Here is a 6,378-nt window from a genome sequence, read left to right as displayed (position 1 = left end):
TTTCTCTTATCATACTTTCTCTCTCTTCATTCTCTTTGATCACACTTTCTCTCCTCACTTTCTCTCATCACACTTTCCCTTTCTTCATTTTTTCCCATCACACTTTCTCTCTCATCATATTTTCTCATAATACTTTCTCTCCTCAATCTCTCATTTTCTCTCATCACTCTTTCTCTCTCTTCATTTTTTCCCATCACTCTTTCTCTCTCAACATACTTTCTCTCTCATCATTCTTTTTCTCTTCTCAATCTCTCCTATTACGCTCTCTCTCCTCATTTTCTCTCATCACAATTTCCCTCTCTTCATTTTTTCCCATCACACTTTCTCTCTCATCATATATTTCTCTTACATTCAACTTTATCTTTCATCTAATTTTTTCTCTTATGTTCCTCTAAGGGTAAAAAAAGAAATTTAAATTCGTTCCAATTGAAAATATCCAACTAACCAAACATTACTTTTAGAAATGATACCCAAGCTCATACCCATTCATATTCCACAATACTATGATGCCCATTTCCATTCCAATTCCTAGGAGAGAACCAAACGTTATCTTAGAAAATATATGTAGATGGATCATCCACACGACAGGACAATAGAATAGGTATTCTTATGATATCCCCTCAAGAAGATAGAATGCAACTATCCATTTGGTTGAATTATTGGGCCACCAATAATGAGGCTGAATACGAAGCATTGAAAGTTGGCCTACAAGCCGTTAGGTATGTGGGCGCCACCCGAGTTTTAATTTATTTCGACTCCCAACTAGCCACACTACATGTAAAGTCCCCGAACCTGGTTAAAATAAAATAAAAGATGTTAATTAAGAAATTAACTCATAAAAATTTTCTAGAAATTTTTAAGAATTTTTAAAATTTTAAATGAATTCATACGACATGTTATAAGATATATAACATGATAGATCTATTACACATGATAAACATCTGTTTGGGCACCTAATTAAATTGGGGTTTGATTGGGTAAAAAAAATGATAATCTCAGTTAACCTCATTAATTATTTTTGGGGTGACCGGTCCGATCCCATAGAAATTTCCCATTGGTTATCAAGATAAATTAGGAAACGTACGTGATGGTCAGCTCAGAAGTCCCGTATCCTTTGATGGGGGTAAAAGAACCTATGTATAATATTAAAACATAAGCCTTTTTATTTAACCCTAAAACTCTTCTCGGCGCTCACCCTTCCCGATTCCTCTCTGCCTCACCTCTGCGATGCTATGCCGCCTCGTCGCCAGCGATTCGACGCCGCCCTTTGCCGGAGCAAACCGGAGCCAGCCGGTGCTTCCTCCTATGCACCCAACAGCGACACCAAGAAAAGAAAGAGGCAAGTAGATTCCTCTAGTATGTGTAGAATGTGTGCATTTTCGGTAGGATTGAAGATAAAGTAGAGGCTGTACCTAGTACGGCAAGATGGAGGTTTCGAGCTTCTTCCCTTTTCTTTTCCCTTCTCTTCAGAAGTAGATTTGAGTGCGAATGACTGATTTCCACGATTTCATTGCCTTTTTGTGTGGTTATGTTCAACAAAACAAATCAGAGGGATTGTAAACTGGTTTCGTTTTGGGATTTTCCTTGCACTATTTTCGTGAGGATGGTTTTCTTTGATTTTTTATCAGTTTGGGTGTGGAGGGTTTCGTATCGATGTTGTAATGTTTTCCCCCTCCTCGAGCAATTGTGATTAGGAAGTTATGGGATTTCTGGACAAGTTAGGCGGTGTTGTTTGAGGTGTTGTGTTTTGCTCCTTGTGTGAGCTCGGATTATAGGTAGAATGGAGGTGAACGCTTTGAGTGGGTGTGTGGGTTCTTGTTTGGTGCGTCAGCTTTGGTGGTTGGCCAAACTAGAGGAGATGCCTTATATATGTGGTGTACGTGATTCTTGAGATTGTTGGGGAAGAATCTAGAGGGCAATTGTTTTCATGTGATGCAGTGATTTTCCTTCTGCTAACTCAAGTTATTTAGATTAAAGTTGGTAGAATAGAAACTTAGTTGATTTACGAAGCTACACTCTTAATGTTTTTTTTTCATATGTCCAGAAGGTATTTGCACTGTTTGAATGTATGTTTTCTTGCAAGGTATGATATGATTGGGTCATGTATTTCGGTGACGGTACAAGAGGGGTACTCCGGAATGAGCTCCAAGGAGGACTCTTCCAAATCCAACTGAATGCGCTATGTACAATGGCATCGACTAGATGGATATAAATTCTTTAAGAGGTACCTCAAGCGACACAAGAATTATGGACCAAGTAAATGTGCTCTATTGATGGTCACCATACTTGCACCATGTTTATTCCTAATAGATAATGTTTAGGTATACTCTTAGGTGTATGAAAGTTTTGGCTTGCTGCTCTTTAAATTTAATTTCATATCAAGGGAATGTTTATGTTTTCATTATGTATATGAAAATCCACGTTTCTTATTTCTTAGTTACTATTCTTATTTTTCTGTACACGTCATTCATTATGTATATGAAAATCCATGTTCTTACTTAGTTGATGTCATTCACTTATTAATGGAATATGCTTGCTGGGTTGATGAACTCACAACATTAATAATACAGGTGAGGAAGATGTCACGAAGGGTATGACTGGAGACATGGAAGCGGAGTAGCCGAGAAGATGGGTTGAGATGCATAGCATATCATCCGAGAGCCCCTAGGAGCATGTTAATAAGTTTATTTATAGATTTGTTATGTTGAAATGAGTTGGAGACTATATACTTGATTTGTTTGAGTCTTATGAATTTTCAATTAAAAATGTATATGTTGAGTTTAAGGTTTATAAGGGAGGCAGTTCTGCTCTTTTGAGTCAATTGTGATTGCGGTGTGAGAATGTTGGGGTCTTAGGTAAGAAGTAAGGTTCGTTTCACAGCAACTATTGATAATTCTAAAATTAATAATGAGTGGCTCAAACTCTATGTGGAAACATTTGAGAAGCTTGAAACGGAGTTCCAAGAGATAGTTATCCAGAAGGTTCTTCGAGCAGAAAATTAAATAGCGATGACTTAGCCAAACTAGCTTCCGTCATCATTTCCTAGAATATAAACAGATCGTCGAGTAGACACTATTAGTAGCCTACATTGAAAGACAGGCAGACTGCTACAGAGTGATTGGAGAATTTCAATTATATTATTTTTACAGTAAGACAGTTTACTAGTTGAGGGGAGCAGGCGCGTATGATTAAGAAGTGAGCAGGTAGGTTCATTTTAATTGGTGGTCAGCTTTATAAACAGGTTTGTTCATGTCCCTTGCTCAAGTGCATATGGTCAAAGGGCATACAATATATTTTATAAGAAATGCATCAAGGTCAAAGTGGATGTTTGACCAATCTTCTCTTATTGGTTGGTTGAGTTTTGACTATTGTCAATGAATTCCTATACCAGTAAAAACTGATTGTTTAACATATTATCATCATCTCATCATCTTGAGTTTTAAAAATTTTATTATTTCTTGTCCATTCGATCAGTGGGGCATGGATATAGTAGGTCATTCCCCTTGGCACCTGCTTAGAGAAAATTTCTACTAGTAGCGGTAGATTATTTCTCTAAATGGGTAGAGGTTGAGCCATTAGCCAGGATAATCGAATAAATGGTTATCAAATTCTTATGGCAACATATTATTTGCAGATTTAAGATTCCACATAAATTAGTTTCAGATAATGGAAGACAATTCGAGGGCAAGAAAATTAGAGAATTGCATTCAAGTTATGGCATCGCGCAGGCTTTTATATCTGTGGCGTACCCTTAGAGTAATGGCCAAGCAGAAGTAACCAACAGGGAGATTATCAAAGGTCTTAAGACCAAATTAAATCATGTCAGAGGAAGTTAAGAAGATGAACTCCCCAATGTACTATAGGCATATTGTATGCCCCCTCAAGAGGTGATAGGTATCACTCCTTTTCACCTAGTTTATAAAGGTGAAGTAGTGGTCTCGGTCGAAGTGGGTGTGGAATCTGATCGAGACAGTTGTATGATGAAGATAATACCAACCAGCGCTTAATGGAGCTCGATCTGATAGAGGAAGTCAGAGACAAAGAGATAACTCAGTTAATGGTGTACCTGCAAAGGATGAGACAAAATTATAATAGAATAATTATCCCTCAGTTTTTTCAGGTCGATGATCTAGTTTGGAAGCAGGTCAAGCCGGTCAGGGACGTAAACAAGCTAGAGCCACAGTGGGGAGGACCCTATAGAGTGCTACAAAAGCTCACCTCGGGTTCTTACTACCTTAAAGATACAACGGGTAAAAGATTAGACCGGCCCTAAAGTGAAGATCATTTACAACCATACCAGGCTTGACAAGAACGCTTATTATTTACTCATGTATTAAGTAAAATTTCTTACAATTAATGAGAATGTAGGCGAACTTATCCGAAGATTATTATAAGTTATAAATTATAGCCCTCGGCTTAAAGACCAAGCAAGTCCTAGACTCCCAAACCGTTCGATCGGATTATAAGCAAGCATGCTCTCATGGCTCAGATAAATCCAGAGTGGTTTAAAGACCAGGTTATGATAAACTCCCGAACCGTTCGGTTAGGTTATAAGCAAGCATGCTCTCGCGGCTTAGATAAATCCAGTGCAGCTTAAAGACTGAGCAAGTCCCAAACTCTCGAACTGTTTAGTCGGGTTGTAAGCGAGCATGCGCTCATGGTTTAGATAAATCTAGTGTGGCTTAAAGACCGAGCGAGTCCTAGACTCCCGAGCGTTCAGTCGGGTTATAAGCGACATGCTCTCGCGACTCAGATAAATTCAGAGCGGCTTAAAGACCAGGTTATGATAAACTCTCAATCCGTTCGGTCAGGTTATAAGCGAGCATGCTTTCGCAGCTCAGATAAATCCAAAGCGGCTTAAAGACCAGGTTATGATAAACTCTCGAACAGTTCAGTCAGGTTATACGCGAGTATACGCTCGCGGCTCAGATAAATCCAGAGCGGCTTAAAGATCGAGTTATGATAAACTCTTGAATCGTTCTGTTGGGTTATAAGCGAGCATGTGCTCGCAGCTCAGATAAATCCAAAGCAGCTTAAAGACCGGGTTATGATAAACCCCCAAACCGTTCAGTTGATTTATAAGCAAGTGTGCTCTCACGGCTCAGATAAATCCAGAGCAGCTTAAAGATCGGGTTATGATAAACTCCCGAACCATTCGATCGAGTTATAAACGAGCATGCACTTGGGGCTCAAATAAATCCAGAGCGGCTTAAAGACTAGGTTATGATAAATTCCTAAACCGTTCGATCGAGTTACAAGCAACCATGCGCTCACAACTCAGATAAATCCAGAGATTATAACCCTCGGCTCAAAGACCGGACGGGTCCTAAAACTCCCGAATCGTCTGGCCTTGAATTTTTGTTCGGTATTAGTATCTCACTTGATATTATAATTTGGTATGGCAAGCAAGGAGGAAAATTATTAGTCCTTATATCGCAAGTTCCTGAGCCATTAGCTAGGTTATAAGCGAGCGTATATTCTAAATGGATTTCAATTATAAGAATTTCATTGCATTATCCGACCTGATTATTATGCTCGACATTAAGTTCTCGCGCAACTCATTATTCAACCTTGCAAATCAATTGTGAAAGCTTTCTATAATAACTTCATTGCATTATCTGACCTGATTATTCTACTCGGCGTGGTTAAGTCATCCAGCTCGAAAATGCATTATGAAAAATCATTCAGTACCTTGCTTGGCTTATTATGCTGATCAATATATATTATATAGAGAACACACAAAAGAGTTTATTGTATGAGAAGTACGAGTGGTTCTGGAGATCTTCAAGAAAAACATGTGTCATTTAAACTTATTTAAGGCATATCTTGACACAACCTAAATTAATATTTTAGAATATCTTAGTAGTTAACTTTTGTTCCTTCGAATAATTACGTACGTTTATATGCTAGGGAACATAACATGGAAAATATCAGTCAAATTTACTTAAAAATTTATCGGAAGCTCGTAAAGAAATCGATGTTGGTCTATAAATTCTCTAGAGGATTCTGTTGATAGATAATCATCTTCCCATAGTTGTTGAACAATTCCTTCAGTCGCATGATTGAGTGTGCCTAAAAGTAACTTAGCTAAGTTCCTTTTAAATCCGGTTGAATCTAGATATGCTCTCCTTTCAACTTCTAGGCGTTCAGCTTCACTTGCCTTGTAATTGGCCAGCTCAGTTTGTACGCATGTTCAATTTCCCTTGTTGTTCTAGAAGTAATAAGTTATTCGAGGATAGTGTTACGTACCGCAAGTGTACGGTTACATCGTCAATAATAATAAAAGATATCGTATCCACAGGGACTATTGATTAAGCACTAGTCAACTTCGCACAACGAATTATCTAGACAAACCTAAGATTTGTGAGAAAAGAGAGT

The 6,378-nt window shown here is 38.2% G+C and overlaps 1 long non-coding RNA gene across 1 annotated transcript; it reads left to right on the top strand.

Moving 5' to 3' along the window:
- The first annotated feature begins 1,174 nt into the window (after positions 1-1,174).
- On the top strand, positions 1,175-2,821 carry LOC122001508. Its single transcript, XR_006117394.1, has 2 exons — positions 1,175-2,224; positions 2,571-2,821. It is a non-coding gene; the product is annotated as an uncharacterized LOC122001508 (long non-coding RNA).
- The last annotated feature ends 3,557 nt before the right edge of the window (positions 2,822-6,378 follow it).

Source organism: Zingiber officinale, chromosome 7A, assembly GCF_018446385.1.
Source record: "Zingiber officinale cultivar Zhangliang chromosome 7A, Zo_v1.1, whole genome shotgun sequence".
Classification (NCBI taxonomy): Eukaryota; Viridiplantae; Streptophyta; class Magnoliopsida; order Zingiberales; family Zingiberaceae; genus Zingiber; species Zingiber officinale.
Note: the sequence above shows the minus strand (reverse complement) of the source record. Positions and strands in the feature narration are given on the sequence as shown.